General features: G+C 35.9%; 1 protein-coding gene across 2 annotated transcripts in view; it reads left to right on the top strand.

Annotated features, from left to right (window-relative positions):
* ALCAM (activated leukocyte cell adhesion molecule) overlaps positions 1 to 25,162 on the top strand; it is a 220,938-nt gene that overhangs the window by 137,014 nt on the left and 58,762 nt on the right. The window lies entirely within an intron of this gene.

The following is a 25,162-nucleotide window of genomic DNA, read 5'->3' on the forward strand; positions in this document are numbered from 1 at the left end:
TCCACCTAAATAAACCCAGAGAACCATGAAGATGTTTTCTTTTTTATTTTCTTTAAACAACAATGAATCATTCTCACTCAGAAAAGGGGACTTTTAAAAGGTCACAGGATATTTTCAAGATAAGAAATGATTTCTCTCTAGACACTAAATAGAAGAGGGGTAAAGAAGGAGGAAAGACATTCCCCTGGCCAGTCCAGATATTGATTAACTTCCTTTAAGTTCTCTTTGTCCTTCTATGTGAATCTGAATCTAACATATCAGAATTGGTTGTCACTATACTTTACATTAACATGAAAAGTTGAATGCAGGGTTTTTTTGTTTTTTGTTTTTTTTGTTTTTTTTCAGAGAAAATTACTGTCTGGAAATGTATTGTGCTTTACTTATTCCCTCCCACATACCTTTTAAATGAAGACACCAAAGTGTGTTAAATAAAATTCCTTTTAAAATAAATGTGCTCAGATACTCTCCTGATGTCTACATTCCTCATAGCATGATAAACACCCATCAGTGTTTTACATTTCCAGTTTCAAATATTCTGTTCTGCTGTCACTATAAATGCATTCCTACTCGACAGACTATGTCCCAGTTTTTCATTTGGAAGATATGATCACTGAACTTGTAGGTTGCCAAACAATTTTCTTGGTTCTTACAGTTTGAAAGGAACAATTAAAGTATCCTTTAAGAATACATACCATGTGCAGATTGATCGATGTCCTACATTCATTATTTACTTAATGTTGAAAGGTATAATTATTTCCATTTTACAGATTGTGAAGTGGAGAGGCACACAGGTTAAAAAACATATTCAAGATTATACAGCTAGGAACTCAGTGCTAGGGTTCAAACCATAACATTTGAATACCAAACTTCTGTGTTTTGCACCCCCCCCCCCCCGCAGTCTCTATTATATTCTGCCTCACTATTCAATAGTTTCTGGTCAGACAAACTAAAATGTAAAATATCAACGTTAACTTAGAAGTTTTCTAATTTCCAAAAATTAAATGTGTGAGTACTGTGCTAAGAAATTTAGAACTTAGGTTCTCAATACTAAAAGAGAAGAATCATGATGCAATTTGTCTTCATTCTGATAACCTGGCATCCAGCCTGCTGTGTGTGTGTGTGTGTGTGTGTGTGTGTGTGAGTGTGTGTGTGTATGGTGTGTTCTAATTATCTGTTTACTAGTGTAATATGTGTTTATTTGTCTTGCTGTCATCTGGTTAGTATGATAAGATATTAACTATGTTCCATTAGGGAAGATTCAAGGAGTTTTGTGCCTGGACCTGGGGGCACTTGGCTTTGAAGGAAATCTAATAAAGCTCTTCAACCTAAAACCTTCAGAGGCACAGAATGATCCAATAATGAAACAAAAGTTCAAATAGAAACATTTTGGTTTAACAGTTAAAATCACCCCTTGCTAAATCCCTGTTGCATTATTCTTGTATACAAGAATACAATATGGGATATGGTACAATGCCTTTAGTATTTTTCCCATAGATTTAGTTCTACCACAAAGTGCTGTAAAATAGAGTGAAACAGTTTCTCCAATATGTTACATAAATATATGTAAGTGTTACACAAATATATATATTTTCAAAATGATGTATATGTTCAGCAACAGGTAAGATGCAACTGATCTCACCTTTCTCTAAGCAAATGAATGACAATAAACTACAGTAGTATAATGTCACAAAATTACTTCTGAGTTCATAAAAGTAGTTAAAAGATACCAGCTGAATAGAAATGATGTTTAAGTCACTGTGTAAATCCAAGCAAAGTAGACTTTTCAAAGTGGTGTAGAGTGGAGATCCCATATCTTCAATATCAAAGAGTTAGAAAACAATTTAAAATGTGCATATTTTTCATACCGTCTAAGAGTAAGTGACTTTAGGTGAGAGGAGACTAAAGATTGATAAGTGAAATACCAGTTAGCTAAAAAAGAATGTAGAAATTATGCTGGTTTTTCTTTATACTATAATATTGTAAGTTTAGTAAATGGACCCAGTGATGAGGTATGCTTTGTTAATTTTCTCCAAATTCCCAGCCAAAAATCTCACATAGGTCTGATTTCCAATCATGCGGAGAAAAGTCTTTGAATTCCATCCTGCTAAAGAAAGAAATATTTTTTTGCCCTAAAAATGTGTTCTATGAATTTGTTTATGTCTATCCTTCTCCATACCAATTAATTTCTGTTCATTGATTAAAATCTTCTGGGATTGCAGACGTGGTTGTATGTAATTGACCTATCAAGTGTAAATGCTATTGATTAAGTAGGGCAAACACTAGCAGGGACGGCAAGCAGAACCAAACACATTTCCTCATGATGCTCTGGCAGAAAGCTGGTGTGATTTCTAGAGAACACCAAGTTCAAATATGGCTACCCCCGCACGCCAGCCCCACTTAATTCTAGGAATCCCCAAGGAGAACTGCTTTTTAAAATGGATTTTTAGAACTGCTAGTCTAATAAATACTGGTCCTTTAAGTTGATACAATATCTGCTGTCTTTTCTTATTTCCAGTTACTTTACCTGAAAACCGCTTTGTTTTCAGAACCCATTTGTAAAGGTCAGTGTGTTGTTGATTAGCTTCTCTCTCACAGTCCACTCAGGGTCCTCATTACAGGGTTTATTTAGGACTCCTACCAATTAAAATCTGCAAACTTATTTCTTACATGTTACACTCTATTTACCAGGGCAATGGAAATTCTCCAGAATTCCACTCCCCAGGCTAAATATGTGAATCATCATGAATATATCATGAGAACAAATATGCAAATATTTAAGTCAACTTCTCCTAACAAAGGGAAAAAGTATACTTGACTTTTTTTGTTGTTGTCCAGTATAAACATATTGCAGAGTAGGTAGTAAAGAGCTAAACTGACTTTTCTAAAGTGAGATAGACAAATATTATTTCATTATGTTATTCAAATGAATTACTTTAATCTCAAGATCATCACTTCATTCTCTTTCTATTCCAGCATGGTCATTTGACAAACAAGAGAATGAACTTATAGGCACCCATTTTTTCCTGTTCTCAACCCCTAAGAAGAATTAAATATCAAGTCAAAGCATTCACTCACTTGAACACCAAAATATTTGGTATTCATTGTGTTGGTTAGTTGACAGTGAAATATTTAGTGGGAATAATAATAAGTTTTTCAATTACACCATCACTTAGAAGTGACCGATTTAGCCACCCTTGCCCTGCTGCCAGGAAGCTGGAATTGAAATATCTATGTTGACTTAACCACAAACTAATTATAGTTTATATTAGGATGGGAGAAAACTCTTAAGATATAAAAGTTGCCATGTTTCCTTACTATTAATATTGCAAAGAATGACTTCCCAAGTTCTCCTGACTTCCTTCCTTCCTCCCTCCCTTCCTTCCTTGTGCTCTTTTTCCTTTTCTCCCTCCTTTCTTTTTTTATTTCCTTTTTATTTTAGGATTCTGTATTTGCAAGATACAAGTTTTTTGTGTGGTGGGTAGTCCAAATGATATTAAAAACAATCAGTATCTCTTTTAAAATGTTTCCTCTCCAACTTTAGAAACTATGGAGAAAATACTGATACAATATTTACAGTTTAATAGTGGGAAAGCAATCCTTCTATTTTATATTTCTTTGCATGTCATATAGTCCAAACACTTTGAAAATGTGTTATCTTCATCATATTATTTGTGCCCAGCTTTTAAAAACCCAGTATCTTAAAAATACCAAGGTGATGTAGGGCAAATGCATGGTGTAGTGTTAATAAAGAGAATGTTGGAGCGAGAGTCAGAAGAGTTGTTTCCTTAAGTCAGTTCTGCCTTTTACACTAAAAATTATCTGGCCCAGAGCCTCCTTGGTTATATGATGAGTTACCTGCAATAAATAATCTTTTAGGTTATTTTGCATTCTAATGTACAAAGTCTCTAAATCACTAGACATTTCCTTATAAAAGCATAATAACAGATGTATTTCATTGAGCCAGAGGCTTCTTATCTGCCAACCTCAACCTTTCAGAGCCCAGCCAAGAACCCGTGGGAAACACAGAGGTTCTGGGCAGCCCAAATAAATGCTGATGTCCATGAACTAAACCTTCTTCTTAAGGAAACTCCTTGGGGCCTTCACTCAGAGACTGTTTACTCTTTAAATAGAATCTCTTTTTAAGTTTGATCATCTGGTTTTCAAAGGCCTGGCACTTTAGTGGCAAATTGGAAAGGGACTACGAGGCAATCACAAAATGGAACAACGTCTGGGAAAGTGCTTTGCAGGCTCTGAAGTACTGTGCACGTGTGAGCTGTTCCCATTAACAAGAGTGACAGCTGACAGGAACTCTGAGAGAAAAGATCAATCATTTCAAACAAAACACAGCAGTTGCAAAATCCTGTTGGGGTGGGGCTGTTTAGTGTACTGGCAAATTGGTCTAGTCACTTCGATAGTTCCCGAGATCCTCCCTGAGTTACAACATAGAATATGCTTATAGAAATAACTGAGTTATCACAGAAAAGTTCATTCACATTCTGAATAATATTTGGTTTAAGGTATGATATACTTGGAAAGTGCATGTTTAAACACTATATAAATATATGTTAGTCATAATTTGATTTGAAGCCAGGAGACTAGACAATGTGGTACAAATATTTCCCATCGAAAGAATTAAAAATTAAAAATACATATGGTACATAAGGGGTTAGATTTCAATTACATAGGAAATTATATCCAAATAATCTTGAATACATGAAATACTACTCTAATTTTTAAATGCAGTTAATTTTTATTATCCACAATGGAAGTAATTAACGTAAAATAATAATAACTCATTTTGTTCCACATTTTAAACAAAATGATTCTAATGCTTGGATCAGAATTTTATGCAACATGTTTTTAAAGTCATGAGCTCACTATGATGGTACTATTGGAGAGATATAAAACATAGTATATGCTAATACCCAAAACATATATTGAGGCATTGTAATAAAAATTTTTAATAATTCTTCAATGATAGTGGCAACGAACCTAAAGCAAACTCGCGTTACATCTAAAAGCATTTATCAATGGATACAGAGATAAAAACCAAAACCAAAGTTTGTTCATTGTCATGTTACTAAAATATTCATTGGAAACTCCAACAGCAAAGTTATAAGATAAAATAAGAAATCTGATATATGTTTTAAGGTTTTGCCAGTCCAGACTCAAAGGTAATATGGTCTCAAATCCCAGCTAAAGTTAACTATGCATCTCTCATATTGGGAAATGTGAATCCTAGAATATTTAAGACCTGTTCTATATTATATTATACCTGAATAAACTGAGGCCCAGGAAAGCAAGGTTACAGTGATTTAGAGATGAAGATGAGACAAGAACTCAGGTCTCTTTATTCTGGTATTCTTTTAACTCCGAGTTAGAGAACTGATATTCGATACTGAGATTCGATACTGAGATAATAAAGATGCCTTATCATTTGCTATGTAACATCAATGGCAGGCATTTTAAGAGTAAAGACTATGGTGGACAGGACAGCCCATGATCCTGAGGGCTTGAAGCCATAGTTTTGGAAATCATTTCCCAGAGTTGGGGCATTTAAGGAGAACACACCAAAGCAACTGAATGGTGAATGGGAGAAGGCCATTTAGCCAGGCAGATGCAGGTTAGTGGGATGGATTGAATAACAGGAAGACCAGAGCACAGATTGCTCAATTACCCTTTGTACAGCAGGGAAAGAAAGACAAGAACACCAGAGGCTGCTAACTCCTGACTACCAGCAACTTCCAAAAGAGATATGTGAAAGATATATGAGTAATATTTTCCAATCTCTCCCTGTATAGGACAGGCATTGTGCATCAAGTCAAAGCTGAAATTCCCTAAACCAAAGGTAGCAGCAATAGTTCCTGGCAACTATCTTTAGTCACACTTTCACTTGAACTGGAATATTTATTTATTTTTTAAAAGCCTGTTTATTTTGAGAGAGAGAGAGAGAGAGAGAGAGAGAGAGAGAGAGAGAGAATCCCAAGCAGACTCCATGCTGTTAGCACAGAGCCCCATGCAGGGCTGCTCTCACAACCCTGAGATCATGACCTGGGCCAAAATCAACAAGAGTCAGATGCTTAACCGACTGAGCCATCCAGGCACTCCAGGGAATGTTTAAATGATAACAGCACAATGGCTTTATACTTTCTATCAGAGCTTTGCATGAAGTCTTTGTTCCACTCATCAGTGCTTGTAGAAAAACTTTCTGGAGTCCCTAATAAATTTAGAAACTGCTCTAAAAAAGAAAAATTACTGGTTACTGAAAAGCATGATACTGTAGGTCTTTTTGTTTTACATTTCATCTTGTGCTTTCTTTCTAATTGGTAAGTACAAAGCCTAAAAAGTAAGGAAAAAGACAGTATTTTTTAAGGACTATTTAACTTCTTGACTTCAGCTTTTCTCTTTCTGTAGTTTGGAGTGTTTACTAAGAAGGGCTTGCTTGCGTTAAACCCAAAATTCATGTTATGTTACCAATTTGTGTTTAGAAATCCAGGCACCTCACACCACCAGTTAATATTTGCTTTGGACTATTCTTATTTAGTGTCAAGCTTTTCCAAAGAGCTAACACAAAAAGGTAGCTTTCCTATTTGCCTAGTGAACGTGTGCTTTCACATAGGGTATGATATGTTTCTGCAGAGACTACTAGTTATTCTTCACATGAGCAATGTCCTTAGCTATGTTGGGAAATGCGAACTTTGGATATTTTTTTTTAATGCTTATTTATTTTTGAGAGAGAGAGTGCAAGACAGAGTGAACAGGGAGGGGCAAAGAGAGATGGAGAAACAGAATCTGAGGCAGTTCCAGGCTCTGAGCTGTCAGCACAGAGCTCGACTCGGGCGTGAACTCTCTAGCTGTGAGATCATGAATGACCTGAGCCAAGTTGGAGGCTTTACCAACTGAGCCACCCAGGCACCCTGGGAAATGTGAACTTGGTAGTTGCACAGTGCAGCAAACTTACTGAAGCTCATGTTGTTTTTTCATCTTGGAAATGTCTCCTCTTTACCATGCTTCCTCTTCTTCATTCCCCTGCTCTATTTTATATGAGTACATGACCTAAACATTTTAACTTTCTTTTTTAAATGTTTGGTTTATTTATTTATTTGAAAGAGAGAGAGAGAGAGAGAGAGAGAGAGAGAGAGAGAGAGCATGCTAACAGGGGGGAAGGGCAGAGAGAGAGGAGAAAGAGATAATCCCAAGCAGGCTCTGCACTGTCAGCATGGACCCCAACATGGAGCTTGATCCCGTGAGCGAGATCATGATCTGAGGTCGAAATCAAGAGTCAGATACCCAATGGACTGAGCCACCCATGTGCCTCAACATTTTAACTTTCTTAAGAGGGTTACCTTTCTCCAGTTCCTCCATATGCTGATTATCCTTCACACTACTGCTAAAAAAATTTCCAATAGAAGAAATCTGACCATTTTGCTGCCATCCTTCAAATCAAACCAAAAACCAACAACCTATTTATTGCCTCCATATTCCTTACAGGATACAGTCCAAAATCGTTAAGCTACTATTTAAGGGCTTTAAAAGCCTCATGTGCACAGCTCCCTTCCCAGCTGGATTTCCTTCCATTGTCTCTCACAGGCCACACTGGCCAAACGAGGTCATGCCTTTCACTTCCAATCTTTCTTCTGCATGGAGTTTCCTTCATTCTCCTTTTCACTTGAAGAGATCCTCATCTGCAAAGATCAGTATGAATGTCCTTTTTGAGTAAAGCCTTCTCCAGTCTACTCAGCAATCTCTCCTCTGCTTCTACGTTCACACATAATCTCTTTCATTCTACTGAATAAAAGCCAGACGGATATAATAGCTAGCATTTTTGAGCTTTATTGAAGTATTATTGACATAAAAATTTTATATATATTAAGTGTACAATGTGATGTTTTGATGTACACTACATTGTGAAATGATTACCACATTCAAGCTAATTAACACGTCCGTCAACTCACAGAGTTATACTTTGTGTGTGTGTGGGGGGGCACATTTTCTTTATCCATTCATTCATTGGTGGACACTTAAATTGTTTGCATATCTTGACTACTGTGAATATTCATGAATATTCAACATAGTGATTTTATTTCCTTTGGATATATACCCAAAGTGGGATTTCTGGATCATATGATAGTTCTAGTTTTCATGTTTTGAGGACCTCTATACTGTTTTCTATGGCGGCTGTACCAATTTACATTCCCACCAACAGTGTACAAAGATTCCATTTTCTCTACATCCTCACCAACACTTATATTTGACTTTTTAGTAATAGCCTTCCTAATAAGTATGAGGTGACATCTCATGAGTTTGATTCATTTTCCCTAATCATTAGTGATTTGGGCATCTTTTCATAATAGCTAATATTTATTGAACACTTATTGCATGGGAAATACTTTTTTAAGCAATTACACATTATTTAATATTTACAGTAACTCTATGAGTTTGATATTATTATTGTCTTCCATCTAGTAGTTGGGAAACATGAACACATATAGGTTAAGTAACTCTCTGGAGGTCACCTACCCTCCTAGTAACAGGGCGTGAATTATACCACGAGCCTTCAATCCAACAACTTCACTGCTATGTTGTGCTACCCATTGCATTTCATGTGCCTCTTCTTCTAGATTTTAATCTCTTTGGCATAGATAACTTATTTATGTTTGTATGCCTAGTAGGAATATAATATCTGACATATTGAAGCTAAATAATAGCTTCATGTCCAATGTATTTGAACCAATATGAAATGAAGTCTTTTGGATTAAAACAAATACTATTTTCAGAAGTTTATAGAAACAATTAAGAAATTATGTAAGGAACAACTAAAGAAAAAATTAAGGAGTGTTTTTACAAAAGTCAGTAATTAAAACTTATTGATACTGATGAGATGCAGCCTGTGGCTCTTGATGTTTAGCTTATACTGTTTACAGTTTCTCAATTATATCAACAATTATATCAATGGTATGTTTCACCCATCCTTACTATATTCTGTTCTTCAGGCACATGAATTTCGCATTGTTAATAGATTACACTGGCTTTCCCGTGTACATCATCATAAATTGTCTTACAGCTACAAATTTTGGAGAATGAATAGCACACTTCCGTAAGGATACCTTTCTGAAGCCCGTGTGTGTCAGTTGTTTTCATTGGCCATGTGTGTTTTCCTTGGGTGACTGTTAGGTAAGATGTTGCATTGGAAATTTCTTTTGTAAAATAGCTTCCAGCTTTTAAAATTAGAAGTGAGAATCAATGGATTTCTGAATAACAAACTCTAAAGCCATACTGATTCTACCTAGAAGGTATTTACTATATACTTACTGATTGAACATGTACCATTAATCCTATTTGTATGTTGAGGCTGGCTGCTGGCAATTCAGAAATGATAAAAAAGAAAAAAATGTAAAGTTGATTTCAGAGATGTTCTTTATCACCTGTTCTATATACACAGAGAGGCAGAATTGTGGCTGAAGAACACACATGTAGCACGATTTTGTAGGACTCTTCACAGGGAACTAACTTGAAAATTAACATTGGATTTTCCAACAGTGACACAGTCTAAACATATCAGTCTTTTTTATTTGGTTGATTTGTTCGTTTTCTAATTAATTACTTCTGGGGAGGGGAAGCTTTAGGAGTACTTTCAGTTATAGAATTCAAATGAGATTCATAAACAAAAGACATACAATCTGAGGCTTTGCTGAGATTCTTACAGCTCATCTCTGTAACCCAGCAATCTTCTAATGTGTAGGAATAATGAACATTTTTTAACCTTAATGACATTATGGTCTTTAAAAGCTGTTAAAAATAGCAGAGCCAAAGAGGTAGTATAATATTCAGTTTGGGAGAATTTTGAGTGTCATTATCTCCCTGAGCAGTAACCACGAACAAATGATCAAAGACGCTGTCTCTTTTAAATGGAAAGATGAACCAAATGTATTAGCACCTCACTGGGATTGGGCATACGTGGGAAACATAATCATAAAATAGCAATTGCTGGCTACAGCACGGCCACCCAGGACACTCTGTTCAGCAGAGGTCCTGATGTTGTCAGCACCTGCTGATAGCTGCCTGGGGATTCAGCTGCCTAGATTGAGATCACCTTTGCTGGTGGATGCAAAGCTTTGCCCTTGGTTTTTATGTCCTTCCTTCTACCATAATCAAGGGAATTTAGATAAGGTTGTCTAAATATAGAATGCATTCCATAGGCTGAAGAAACTGTATGCATCAATTTTTTTTTAAATAGAGTACTTTTTATCTGTTTTAGGTTTATAGAACACAAAGTAGAGTTCCCACATACTCCTTCAACACTCTCCACCCTCCAGTTTCCCTATTATGAACATCTTGCATCAGTGTGGTATATCCTTACAAATGATGCGTCAATATTGATACATTATTATTATTAACTACAGTCTATAGTTTACATTAGATTTCTTTTTTTATGTTGTACATTTTGTGGGTTTTGACAGATGTATTCAAAATTATCAGAGTAATTTACTGTCCCCAAAATTCTCTATGCCCCACCTACCTGTGCCTCCCTCCTTTCCTTCAAACCCCTGGCAACCACTGATCTTTTTACTATCTTCATAGTTTTGTCTTTTCTGTCATGTCGTACAGTTGGAATCATACACAATATAGCTTTTTTAGATTGGCTTCTTTCACTTAGCAATATGCATTTAAGATTCCTCCATTGTCTTTTCCTGGCTTGGTATCTCATTTCTTCATTTCTTTTTGTTAGTGAATAATATTCCATTGTATGGCTGTACAGTTGTTTTATCCATTCACCTATAGAAGGACATCTTGATTGTGTCCAAACTTGGGTAAATTATGATAAAGCTGCTATAAACATTCATATGCCAGCTTTTGTGTGAACTTAAATTTTCAACTCACTTAAAAGTTGTAATTACGAAAAGATTTTTTGATGGAAAGACACATTTTTAAGTTAGAAAAGACTTGATTTGAATCCCAGTCTTTTAATGTTGTTTATCCAAGAAATTTTTTCTTGGCAGTCTATTATCTCTACTGTGTTAGGTACATAGATAAAATGTTACTCTGCCTGTCAACCAAGTGTCTTGTTTACATTAAAGAACCTTAATATACTTCTGGTTCCTTATCTGGAATGCCTGCCACTTCAGTTATTTGCAGTTTTCTATGTTACTTAGAGGATTAGGTGAACTATCATGGACAGGACTCAGTTTATTCCTGGCAGCAAATGGTCCACTGCTACATAACATCACAGTGAGAGAGAGAGAGAGATGATCAAATATATTCATTTGTATTTTTTCTGTTCCCTCCAATCTACAGATTTTTAAATATTTAAGTCTCAATATGGAAAATGTTTTAATTCTTTTCAAATAATATTCTCAAATTAGCCACAGTATAAAATAACATAAAAACATGTGGTCATTTTCTGTGTATCTAATAGTGATGAGAATTGAACACGAGTTGAGAATTAATTTTGAACTCTGGCTGCACTACATACTATCTTGGTCATGTTCAGTTAGTCTCTTGGTTTTGCAAGGTGAACAGTGCCTTATCTGAGTAAAGTGAGGTATCATAAATTTATTCATGATACAGGTTTATTTGCTCATCATACAGAGCTTTTGTGAGAGCCAAATGCAAAAATGTACAATGTGTACAAAAGAATGTTGCAAGATACAAAGCACTATTAAAATGTCACTTAGTATTACTATTATTGCTCTAAAGTACCTTTATTTTTAATTTAGCTAACCCCTTACTAAATCAAGTGTACTTTTTTTCACTGTGTCCATATCAAAATCCCAATTTTCTAGAATCCAATAGTCTACTAATGTCAGAGAATCAATATAGCTATGTTCTGCCTAATTCCTCCCACGTGTTAGCCAGGATCTTTTGAGTAGCAGATGTCAAATGGATTAAACGTGTAAGGATTGTACTAGGGGAAATACCTGGGTGAGGAAAAAAAAATGAGGAAGGAGAGGTGGGCTAGGAAAATTATCAGAGTACAATGTGAATCTGAGCCCAGGGGAAAGAGAGACAGACAGAAGGAAGATGGGTGGCCATGTTCTAGACTGTTATGCAGTCTTAAGAAGGTTTTGTCATGGAATCAGGGAGCCCTTGAGACAGGGTCAGCCCTCAGAGGAGTCCTTTGACTCCAGGAACCTTGTGTGCCTTCGCAGCCCTACTCTGCTCGGTCATGGCAACAGCTGAGGTAAAGTGTGGCCTCAGCACAACTTGGTGATGGATATGAATGCAGCAGTTAGGGTCCTGTGGTTGGAGGGGGTCTGTGAGGTATGCTTTCAGTTTCATCATCCTTCACAGTTTTCCCTTGAATAATAAAGAGGAAGCATTTGCTTAGTTGCTGCTTGAATAAGAATGTGAAGCTGTGAAACAGAAACAGGGGAGATATGACACAAGCTTTAACAACCACAGAAAACCCACCTGAATGTGGGTACTTTCTCAGGCTACAGAAGAGCCATTTTTCTGCTATAAGAACCTGTTTGTCTGATCTGGGTTTTGTTTTGTCTTGTTTTTGAGGGATTACTTTGTCCATGATTGCTAGTCTTTCAGAAATTCTTCTGGGGGTGGGGGGAGTCATTAAACCGTTTCCTAAATTTCAGCATAAGTATGGCACATTTAAAAAAAACGTTTATTCATTGGGGTGCCTGGGTGGCTTAGGTGGTTAAGTGTCTGATTTCGGCTCGGGTCATGATCTCACAGTTAGTGGGTTCGAGCCCTGCTTGGGGCTCTGTGATGACAGCACAGAGCCAGGAGCCTGGTTCTGATTCTCTGTCTGCCCCTCCCCTGCTCATGTGTGCTCCCTCTGTCTCCCAAAAATGAAGTAAATAAAAATATTTTAAATGCACATACAGGAGTGGGAGAGGAGCAGAGAAAAAGAAGGAGAGAGAGAATCGTAAGCAGGTTCCACGATGTCAGCACAGAATCCAGCGCAGGGCTTGAACCACAAATCATGAAATCATGACCTGAGCCAAAAATCAAGAGTGGTACACTTAAGCGACTGAGCCACCCAGGTGCCCCACCCACGTATGGCACATTTTTAAGTTACAATTGGCCTCTGGTGCTCTAAGGCGAAGCATTCAGGAAGTTAAAATCTTTGGGAGTGAGGGAAAGTTTCAAAGCTGGAGGCAATTTCAGGTCCAGATTTTACAAGATATTTAAAGCAATTCCTCCATCTGACACCCTTAGAAATGATAAAACTACCTTTCAATACAGCTTCTTATATTTTTCATCTCTACTCCTTGCCTTCCTAAATTATCTTGTTCTCTTTCCCACTTTTCCTCCCACTCATCAATTAAGAATAATGACTGTCAGGGAAAATGGAATATATGAAAAGTTATTGTTAATATTAATAGATGACAGTATTGTCTTTCTAAGCTTATGCATTCCAGAGGTATTCCACTGAGCTCCCACGGTGGGCAAGCTATAATGGGTATTGTTTTGCAGGCCCACTTGGTCCATGAGGTGACATAAGATCTATCAAAGCTGGAAGATGATTTCTGTTTCATAGAAGAGATTCTGCTGATTTTCTAAGCATATGCAATATTTGTTTTATTTTAAAATCGTATCTTTCCTGTGGCTTTATTCTCTTTAAAAAATCACTGTAGACAAATGTTTCTACTTTTTCTTCCTCCTCAAAACCAGAAAACTAGATCTTGCAGTACACTGAGTTTCTTTTTTTTAAAGCTTTTTTTTAAAGCTTTTTTTTTTTTTTTTTAGTTTTAATGTTTATTTATTTTTGAGAGAGAAAGAGAGAGACAGAGCATGAGCAGGGGAGGGACAGAGAGACAGGGAAACACAGAATCTGAAGCAGGCTCCAGGCTCTGAGCTGTCAGCACAGAGCCTGACAGGGCTCAAACCCGTGAACCATGAGATCATGACCTGAGCTGAAGTCGGATACTTAACCGACTGAGCCACCCAGGCACCCCTAAACTGAGTTAAATTCTTAAAGAAAGGGAAACGTGTCATAAAAAGCAGTCATTTTTTTTTCTATGACCTTACCTTATATTACAATCCCTCTGGAGAGATGTCAATTAAAAGCATGAAATTTACATAAATCTAAACCTCAGAAATCAGCCAGCAATCTGCAGGAAAACCTATTAAGTAGCTTTTTAACCTTTCTTACTTACCATGTTTGATTGTACAAATCTATTTCCTCAGGAGACATAGGCAATGCTAATTGGGATTTATGTGAAGAAAAGAGCAAAAACTGACTTCAACCTGTGTAAACATTTTTTGGTACCCAGTTAGACACTTAATGTGGAAGACACCAGTAGCAAGCAGACTAGACAAGACCACTCAACCAATCAAGAAGAAAAAGCCTACTACTTTGCTCATTCAGTAGCCCTAATAATTCATTTGTTTTCCTGGTTAATTCACTACCTCAATTATAAAACAAAATTCTCTAATGCTATTGAATATTAATTGAAATGCTAAAGAAATACAATTAGCACAGCTGTTATTAACAGAAGCTCTCTGTGAAAACAATGATGATCTTATTGACTAAAAGTCTTTTCTGATATATTTTTTTCTAAGGCATTTGAGGAATATTAAAGCTATTAGGAATTTGTCATTTGGGGGTTTGGAAGTGTTATCAAGGACAGCTTTGATTTTCTCAAATCAAGGGTCTTTTTGTTGTCATGGCATTAAATTATTTGCAGAAAACAAATTTCATATGTCACAATAATTATGAACCCTTTCTGAAGACAGACTCTAGTCTAAATGCCGAGAAAGTTTCCATTACTTCAGATGATGCAATTAAGGCCTTTTGTGAAGTGTTGTGCCTGTTTTCCTGTTGATAGTATTTTTCTGTTGATAGTGTTCTCATGAATACAGTGAAGTTATTGTTCTTGTTAAAATAATTGAATTCTATTCACAATTTCAGTGCAACTTATATGGCAAGATGCACAGGAAAATGTAACTTTTCACCATTCAAATAGAACTGATGGTTTGAATTAGTTAAATCTGGACATTCCTGCAGAGAAAATGTTCAGAGTAATAGAGCATCCATGTATCCGTCTCTCCTTTGCAGTATTTTAACCTGCAGGATATTGATTTCTTCTATCTACCTGCTTAGTTAAGCTAGTTCCCAAATGAAGTCCTCAGATTCTGGACACAGACGATGCAAGGACTAATGAGGGTAATTGAATTGGGGGTGGGGAGCAGAAGGAAAATAATATTTTGTCGATTTTTTTCATTGTATTGACCAATTGTATGAGTGGAGGATTCTCCATATATATCTTTTCTTATTTATTTTTATCTATTTATTTAATATTTATTTATTTTTGAGAGAGAGAGAGAGAGCACGAGCAGGAAGGGACAGAGAGAGAGGGAGATATAGAATCTGAAGCAGGCTCCAGGCTCTGAGCTGTCAGCACAGAGCCCAATGCAGGGCTTGAACCCACGGACTGTGAGATCATGCCCCGAGCCAAAGTTGAACGCTTAACTGACTGAGCCACCCAGGGACCCCCCTCCCCCATATATAAGCATCTTAAAGACATAGCCTCAAGTCCTACATACTTAGGAGAAGTATGATAGTAGAGAATAGTCAACTTGGTGAACTTCAACTAACATAAATTATTCATTACACAAATGCTTTTATTTTTTATGAGTAAGCTATATAGTATAAAAATGTGTTTGAACATTCTCCTGTCTACTATCTATCACTATGAATATCTATACTAAAATAAAATATAGAATTTCATTTTTTCCATATATAAAATGAAAAATTTGAGGTTCGATGTAGTCTCTCTATCTCCTTCCACCCATCACCACACATACAGAGCATGAAGTGTTCTCAAGTATTTTCATTTAAGTCTGTCCCCACGAAGGGACCAATGTTTTGGCATTTTGGCATAGACCCCACAGGCTCATCAAAAACTCATCACTGGGGAATGATGGCTTGGAAACACAGAGTGTCCTTTGTGGCACAGATGTGTGGAAATCCCAGTCTCGTCCTCAGAGTAAAGAATATGAGAAGAGTTGCCAAACAAGTCCTAAATCCTGGCACTTTTAGTGACATTTCAAATGTAAATCTAGATCTGTGCACTGGTTTACATGTATGCTATATTCCATTAAAAAGTTTTTAAAGAAGAAATAATAGCACTTTGGGGTTGACAATTTTAAGATACTGATTTCTAAACACGACAGCACCCCTCATCCCCACCTCTCTGGGTTCCCTAGAATTTAAAAATGTAGTATATGGTTTTCTGGATTGTTAAATGCAGATAAAAGAATATGGGCTATAAGAATATGATCTTACCGAGTTCTTTTCGATGTAGTGCCGTGGAGCTTTATTTTACCCATTATTATTGAACTCCTGCAACCTTCATGATGCTGCAGCAGATTTCAAAATGAGAAAAAATGTAGGTCTTTCTTTCAAATAGCTTGAGGCATAGTGGAAGAATTAAACTGGTTATTTCCCCTTTTTTCAAAAAGAAATTAAACATTTAAACACATGAATATGTATATATGTTTTAGAATTTAAACCCATGAGGACAGTTTCTTGTTTTGTTTTTGTTTTTGCACACTGCTGATCACCCATCCTGGAACAGTGCGTGGCACGGAGAAGGTACTCAATAGTCAATGAATGGAAAAATGATTAAAATTATAACCACTGAAATATGTAGAAATGGGTCAAGTAGAGCATTGTGTGCATATGCACTTTATTGTGCTTGTATTAACAAACATTTAAGTCCCTCCAGTTTTTAACATTCAAAATAATGCTGTATTATCTTTGTATATTATTGTGCATTTGTACAAAAATTTTCAGAGTATAGATTCCCAGTGGTATGATCACTGGATCAGAGGGCATTAGCATTTTAATTAGACAGATAGTATCAAATTGTGCTTCCATAAGTTCTACTCAGTTTAGTACAATGAACCTCAGACATTTTATTTTTTTATTTTTATTTTTTTTTAATGTTTATTTATTTTTGAGAGAGAGAGAGAGACAGAGCGCAAGCAGGGGAGGGGCAGAGAGAGAGGGAGACACAGAATCTGAAGCAGTCAGCACAGAGCCCAACGTGGGGCTTGAACCCACGAACCGTGAGATCATGACCTGAGCTGAAGTCAGATGCTTAACCGACTGAGCCACCCAGGCGCCCCAACCTCAGACATTTTATTTTTTATTCAAGGTTACCTTTGACCATATGATGAGAGCCTTAAAATCTCTTTTTATAAAATTAAATGTTTTAATATACCACAATTTGGGGATCTTTGAAGTACATTTAGAGGAGTCATACATGCCCTAAAGTTCATTCATGGATCCCAAGTTAAGAAATTCTAAGAAGCACAGTAGAATCTTTATATTTGTCAATTTAAAATTCATGAAGTATCCCTCAGAAAATAAAAAATCACAACTTAAATCAATTCTGTTGCTGTTAAATCATTTTTAAATAAACTTTTTGCTTGTAATTTAAAAGTGGCCTTAGAAGAAATCCAAACGCTAGTGTTGGTGATGAAAGTAAAGAGAAGTAGAGAGATCTAACCATTTCTTGCATTTATTTAGGGACATTTTATGTTCATTTATGAATTTCAGAAAACTGCCAGTCAGGACATATTCCTTATGAAGATCAAAGATCTACTATGTAGAAATTACTGTAATCAAGAAGGAAGTTTGCCATAAGAGAGAAAACCAAGGACCACTCAGTGCCTCTACATGGTCCCTGGCTATGACATACGGGTGAAGTGGTACTTATCTTCCTATTCATAGAAACCTTTATTCAGTGTTTAGGTCAATTGAAATTTCCAGCAAGAGGCCTTTACCAGTATCCTCAAGCTAATTGCAGGGATTTCTTCCTCTGCATTCCCACAGCACTTTGTTTACAGCAGCTTGTGTTCCTGGAGGAATAGGCTTTGGTATTTATATATGTGTGTGTATATAATATGTGTGTGTGTGTGTGTGTGTGTGTGTATATATATATATATATATATTCATTCCCCTCCTCCAAAGAACATTGAGCTCTTTGCCTCTAGTAGGTATTCAATAAATACTTGATGCATGATCAAATGTTTAAATAGATGATTCAACAAAGGCCCAAAGAACAATGGTAAAATGAGGCAGAGATGGGCTTTAGGCTTTGCCTGAAGTACTTGGGAAGAACTGAGACTTACCTAGCCTCATAGATCCTTTCATGCTTATAGTGTGATGAAATATCTTGCAGTGGTAAATTGAGAAGATAGTTTTCAGCACAGTAATGTAAATGCTGATATATTTTTATTTTTTTATTTAAATTTTTTTTCTTCTTTTACATTTTATTTTTGAGAGACAGAGCACGAGTGGGGGAAGGGCAGAGAGAGAGTGAGACACAGAATCTGAAGCAGGCTCCAGGCTCTAAACTGTCAGCACAGAGCCCGATGCGGGGCATGAACCCACGTACTGCGAGATCATGACCTGAGCCGAAGTCGGATGCTTAACCGACTGAGCCACCCAGGTGTCCCAATACTGATATATTTTAAAAATGTTAGTGTTTCTGTAGATCTCCTTTCTATGATGTAATATAGATTATTATTATATTAACCTGTAGTTTACTAAAGAGATGAATATTTCAAGCATTATGATATACCAAACTTGCAAGTAAAGAGCCCATATATTAAAACATTTTCCTGGGTACTAGCAATATTGTATAATTTAGTAAAATGGCACTTCCCCCTCTGAATGTTATTCCACAGTGGTCTAACCATTTTCTAAAAGATATAATCCATGTAGAGAATTTTAGGAACCTCTAGAAGAAAGAGAAAGAAAAAAAATCACTATTTTTCTTATTTGTAACTAGGCGTTACATAGTTACACCTATATCAGAACATGTGACACTGGGGAAAGACCATGCAGAAAGCAAATTTTGAATAAACATCTTCCTATTGCAGATTCAACAAAAACCCAGTTCCGTTCAAGTACCTGCTTGTTGAAGGGAAATTGAGAAAGTAGGAAAACACTTTCCTGTATTTTTCAAAATAACATATTTGATCAGATGTCTTCTGTCTGCCATCCATTCTAAATTACTTGGGGATTACAAGTTTTCTCTCTCTCTCTCTCTCTCTCTCAACCTTCTTCTCTTTCATATCTTACTTGTTGTATATCACTTGACCTTGACAAAAATCATAAATATATTTAATGCAATAAAGAATAGGAATTATGAAGTAACTTTGTGTCATTGAGTCACAGAATCACAAGTTTGGAAAACTTTATTTTTTTAATTATTTTTGAGAGAGAGAGAGACAGAGCGCAAGTAGGGGAGGGACAGAGAGAGAGGGAGACGCAGAATCCAAAGCAGACTCCAGGCTCCGAGCTGTTAACACAGAGCCCGACGTGGGGCTCGAACTCACAAACCGTGAGATCATGACCTGAGCCGAAGTCACACCCTCAACCAACTGAGCCACCCAGGCATCCCATGGAAGATACTTTAAAGGCATCTACTTCATGGTCTATCAATAGAGTATGGTATTTTATCATATTAAATAAAATACATGTGATATGTATAGCTTAGAAAGCATATATGGTGTGTATAATTTGTGCTTGATTGTAGTACATGAAGTAGATTTGCTAAAACAGAATATAATTCTGTGGGGTGCTAGGGTGGCTCAGTCGGTTGAGCTTCAGACTCTTGATTTTGGCTCAGGTCATGATCTCGGGGTCGTGGGATTGACACCTGCGTCCCAGGACCTGCTTGGCATTCTCTCTCTCTCTCTCTCTCTCTCCCTCAGCCACACCCTCTCTCTCAAAATAAATAAAAATAAACATTAAAGATGAATATTATTTTGTAATCTCTGTGAAGAGATTGGATCTCAAATCCCCAGAGTCTGGAAATCAGTCTCCCTGGCATAGTTTAATATAATATGTCTCTATGAGGAAAACAAAATTGATCATAGCTAAGTGTTAATATGTGCCATTTCTGCCTCAGTCCCTCTATTTGCATTCAGTGATTAGTTAGTCCTGTACTAAGATTCTGTTTTACAACAATGATCTCTTTAATGGAAAGCAATTTTATTGAATAAAAAAGGCCAGTAGTTTAAGATCTAAACTGGTGGTTTTCAACTAGATGGGAGTTTGGTGGGCAGTTTTGCCTTCCAGGGGATATGTGTCTTGTCTAGAGATTTCTTGTTGCCATAACTGAGGGGGAGAGTGCTATTAGTATCACCCAGTGGGAAGAGGCAAGGATGCAGTCCCAACAATAAAGATTTATTATGCCCAAAGTGTCAGTAGTGATGAGGTTGAGAGACAGTGCTATAAACTGATGTGACAAAATATTTACATGTTTAATTGGAATTGTACATATCTTCATTAATAAAGCACATAGGAACACTAGCATGTTTATCTGTCAAAATCAAGTAAATATGAAAGCAATTTCTAAGGATACTTTTCTCATTTCTACTTACCTTCCTCCCCAACAGTTCATCTGCAGAAATAAATTTCTCTAAAATTTCTGTGGAACTGTGATTTAGTTCTTATGTCATAAGCCCTGTGCCAGTTGTAACCTTCTATGGCACCTAACAGAGCTACAGAGCTCAAAACAACGCTTTTTTTTTTTTCAAAACAACGCTTTTAAGGATGATGACGCTATTGAAGTATCAGTACAATAAAAAATCATTAACCACACCAAATTACAGCATGTAAAAATAGACTCTTTAATTCTTACCCTAGTTTCTGTATTATTTACTGTTCTGCTTCAAATATGGTAGCAAATTCTGAAATTTAATATAACTTTTAAGATACTCACATGTCTCTATTTTATCAATGTGAAGAGAATGATTACTCTGAACTTGATAGTCTTTAAGAATTAATTTATACAGAGGGCACCTGGGTGGCACCGTTGGTTGAGCATCTGTTTCTTGATGTTAGCTCAGGTCTCGATCTCAGGGTTGTGAGTTCATGTCCAGTGTGGGCTCCACACAAGACATGCAGCCCACTTAAAAATTAGTTTATATGGAAAAAGCATATATCACCAATATGGCCAAAATTATTATATTTTTATTAGTGCAGTTAGAAATAAACTATGGTCACCTAATTTCAAAATTACACCAGAATCTGCTTCAGTGCCTCCTTAAATTATTTGCTGTACAAAATCTATACCTATGTTGTATTTATGATCACTTGTCTGAGATTTTATATGTCGGAATCATTGGGCCACCAGATTTTTCCTATGCTATGCATTTCCCATTGTATTTTTATTGAATTCTCCTGTATAACCTTTCCAGTTCTCTTGGTCTTTATCTTTAGTTAATAAGTCTTTGTAAAAAAAAAATCCTAAATAATTACATACTGCTTCTCAAGTATAACGTGTTTTTGCATTTTATGTCAGACATTTTGATAGCAATAGTAATATTAATAATTCATAACAATACCTTATATTTATAAAACATATTTACTACAGAAGGTTTTTAACCCAGTTTAAAATATCTTATGGCATATACATATATGCATAGATATAACGCATACCACCTAGAAATGCACACATTTGTGTGCACACACATTCTTTCCATATTTTCTATTTAGCTTCTTTGAGGAATGACATCATAGCCATTCTATATTTGCAATAGTCCAATAATCTCTAGGTTATAAAACCATGAATAATTTAACCAACTAATATTACAGGGAGAAAACTGCAGAGGAATTTTAGTGAGCTAAATTCAATTCAGACTTGGCAAATCAAAGATAAAATCTTTTGCTTCTATGAAAAGTACAAACAGAACCATTTATGTTGACAGGTTCTTTGGGTGTGTGTGTCACTGACACTTCATCTCAAAGACTGAGACATCTGTAGAAATCAGGATGCTAATTCATCACCAAATCACAGTGGTTTTGTAGCCACTCTATCTCTACAGGGTTAGGGATGTTAGCTCTACTGCACATTCAAGTAGTCTTAGTCTCTGCATCAGATGAACCTGGGAGTTGGTATATTCTTAAGAAAGAGGAAAGTTGATGTTTATAGCCAACTTGAAAATGATTTCTGAAATCATCACATCTGTGACTCCTAATACAATCCAACTGATTATTATTCATTGTGCCCTAGGTCTGTAGACCAGTGCTTCCGTCTGTAACCGTTGGCCTTTTACCTACTGCCCTCATTCTTGTCACATGTCTTATTTCCCTTAGGTTTATTATTCTCTTTAGAGTCCCGTCCTGGCTAATTTGGGATATCAAGCTGTCATTAAAAGACCCAACTCATGAATTCTTAAATACTTTTAAAAACAACCCTTTGCTTTGTAGTCATCACAGTAAGAAAAAAAGACATTTCACATCATCGTTTGCAAAACACAGAGCACAAATAATCCTTACTTTCTCTTGAAATTAATAAGTAAGTTCCATAGAGAGAAATATTCTCTTCTATAGTGTCATCCATGAATTATCATAAGATTGTTTGCTTTGTGTTTGTTTCTCTTCAAGAATGAGTGTCATGCAAGCAAATCCACGTTCTCTGCACATCAGAGACAATCTAAGACAGCCTTCAGAATCCCCAAAGTTACACTGTTGCCAACTTCTCCCTGATTTTCAAAGATGTTAATGTAATAACCAAAATGGAAAGGACTTCAGAATATTCAAGTGAGAAATCTAATACGATGTCTGTTCATTGCCAGGCATTGCTCTTGGGGATACAAAGATAAGAATATTTTGTCCTATTCCTTTATTGTTGCACTTCCATCATGCTAATAAAACGCTATGTACTTGAAATTCATGTAACTTTAAATTTTATTACGGGGGCACCTGGGTGGTTCTGTTCATTAAGTGCCCGTCCAACTCTTGATCTCATCAGGTCATGATCCCAGCGTCGTGGACTTGAACCCTGTTTTGAGCTCTGCACTGACAGCACAGAGCCTACTTGGCATTCTTTCTCTCTCTCTCTCTCTCTCTCTGCCCCTCCCCCACTCATGTGCACGCTCTGTCTCTCAAAGTAAATAAATTTAAAGAAAATAAAATCTGGAGCGCCTGGGTGGCTCAGTCGGTTAAGCAGCCGACTTCAGCTCAGGTCATGATCTTGCGGTCCGTGAGTTCGAGCCCCGCGTTGGGCTTTGTGCTGCCAGCTCAGAGCCTGGAGCCTGTTTCAGATTCTGTGTCTCCCTCTCTCTGACCCTCCCCCGTTCATGCTCTGTCTCTCTCTGTCTCAAAAATAAATAAACGTTAAAAAAAAATAAAAAATAAAAGAAAATCTATTGCAAAATTTGGTATCTATATAGCACATTAAAATTCTATAGGGAAGAGAAAAGTAGTCTGTAAGAAATAGACTTTTTGCAAAAGAATTACACTTTTTGCAAAACTAATTTTCTTATTTTCCCTGTATACCTGGTAAAGGATTCACCTCATTGGTACCTAAGCTTTATAAACTGTTTTCACTTCTTGACCAACCATGGGAGTACCACCAGTTGTCAAAAAAAGTGTGCTTTTATAATGATGGGAAATAGAGGTGTGTATCCTGTCATAATTTAAGGTACAGATGGAGATCATCTTAGAGTCATTACATATTTAAGCAACTTGCTATATACTGATGAAAAAACAAAATGTCAAATCAGAAAATAGTTTTCTTGGGCTGACGTCCCTGCATCGGTGTAGTACATGAACAGATTTTAAAATACATAATAAAAGTTCCACATCTAGGATACAAAGTAGTATAGAAAACAAGCACTATATTGAAAAATAAAGTAATTTCTTAATTCTCATTAGTTTGCATATCTGCAACCACATATCTAAACCCTCACAACTGAGGAGACCATTTCTTCATTTACAGCCTTATGCTCTGTGATGGTTCTAAGTTAAAAGGAATTAGCATTGCAGCATGGGAAACACTAAACAATTTATAAATTAGTGAGGTAATTTTTTATTATAATACCATACATACAATAAACAGTTTTGGTAAATTACTTTAATAGCAAGTGAAAAAACACATTATTATGACTTATAATTTGTATTCTTTATTTTAATCATGTTAAAAATTCTGGAAACTAGTTGTTCTGTGGCATGTTTACATGAAGTTTGTGTTTGTAATAATGATTTTGTTCACTGAGCAAAATTGCTTTAAAGGGAAGTATCTTCCTTGGTTGATAGAATTTTAAAATAGGAATTTTATTACCTTTTTTTTTCTCTACTAAGATTAATGATTTTTATCCCCATATGAAATTTTCCTACACATTGTGACGGATGGGTAACAGTGAAAGATAGTGTTCATTCTGTCTTGTTTCCTCAGTAAATCATAAAATGGTATTTATTTGTGTTGCAAATTGCCTTAGCTTTGCACTTCAGCACCACCTGGTGGACAAAATATCTTTTTTCCCCCTCTACAGTTTAAAATAGCCCCTTCATACTCTATATCCAATTATGACACATCTTAATAGATATTTAATTGAAAACATATTTAATATTAAAAACAGTTGTGAACAAACTAAGATAAAAAATCTGAGATGTTTCCTAAGTACTATTGCCAAGTTAAATCCCTGAGGCTTTTAAACTTCATGAATATATACAGATTTGTATAGTATGTTGCATACATATGTTAAAGTTGTGGGGGGTTTGACAATTTAATTTTTATCATCTGAATTTTTCCTCGATAAAAAATTAAATAAGATCAGGAAGTTTTCTGTACTTTAGTAGCAGATTATGGTTTGAGTTAGATTGTCTATCCAAAATTCAGAGTAACCACTTGGTAAACACTTTACGAAGAATTTTTATGCTACAGATTCCTGTCTTGTTAATATTTTATGTGTAATTAAAATTAAAACCAGTATATTAACCATTGCTACTATAAAATAAGCCATTTTCAGTTTCATTTTTCTACTTTTAAAATTTAGTTGTGGTCTTATATGTATTAGTTCTCAGTTTTTAATAGTTTTTTAAAATTTTCCAGAGGTTAAATTTGACAGTATTTTCAATGAAAAACACAAATACATATAAAGCTAATTTTGAGAATTTTAAAAGTGATGATCTTTGTGTAGTTCCATGTGACTATGAAATAGAGTATAATTTTTTTCTTATGACATCCAGTTAAGAAGAGAATATCCTTTCAGATTCCACTATGTTCCTTTGGGATACACACTTATCTATTCCCTGGTAAAATTGAGGGTCTATAAATTTGAATGTGTGACATTCCAAAGCTTAGTAGCTAAAGAAGAATTGTTGCTATTTAAGTAGGAAGTATGTTCTAGCTTCATGCTTTCTATAGTCATATAAGATAAAATTATAATAGAT

Source organism: Prionailurus bengalensis, chromosome C2 (genome assembly GCF_016509475.1).
Source record: "Prionailurus bengalensis isolate Pbe53 chromosome C2, Fcat_Pben_1.1_paternal_pri, whole genome shotgun sequence".
NCBI lineage: Eukaryota > Metazoa > Chordata > Mammalia > Carnivora > Felidae > Prionailurus > Prionailurus bengalensis.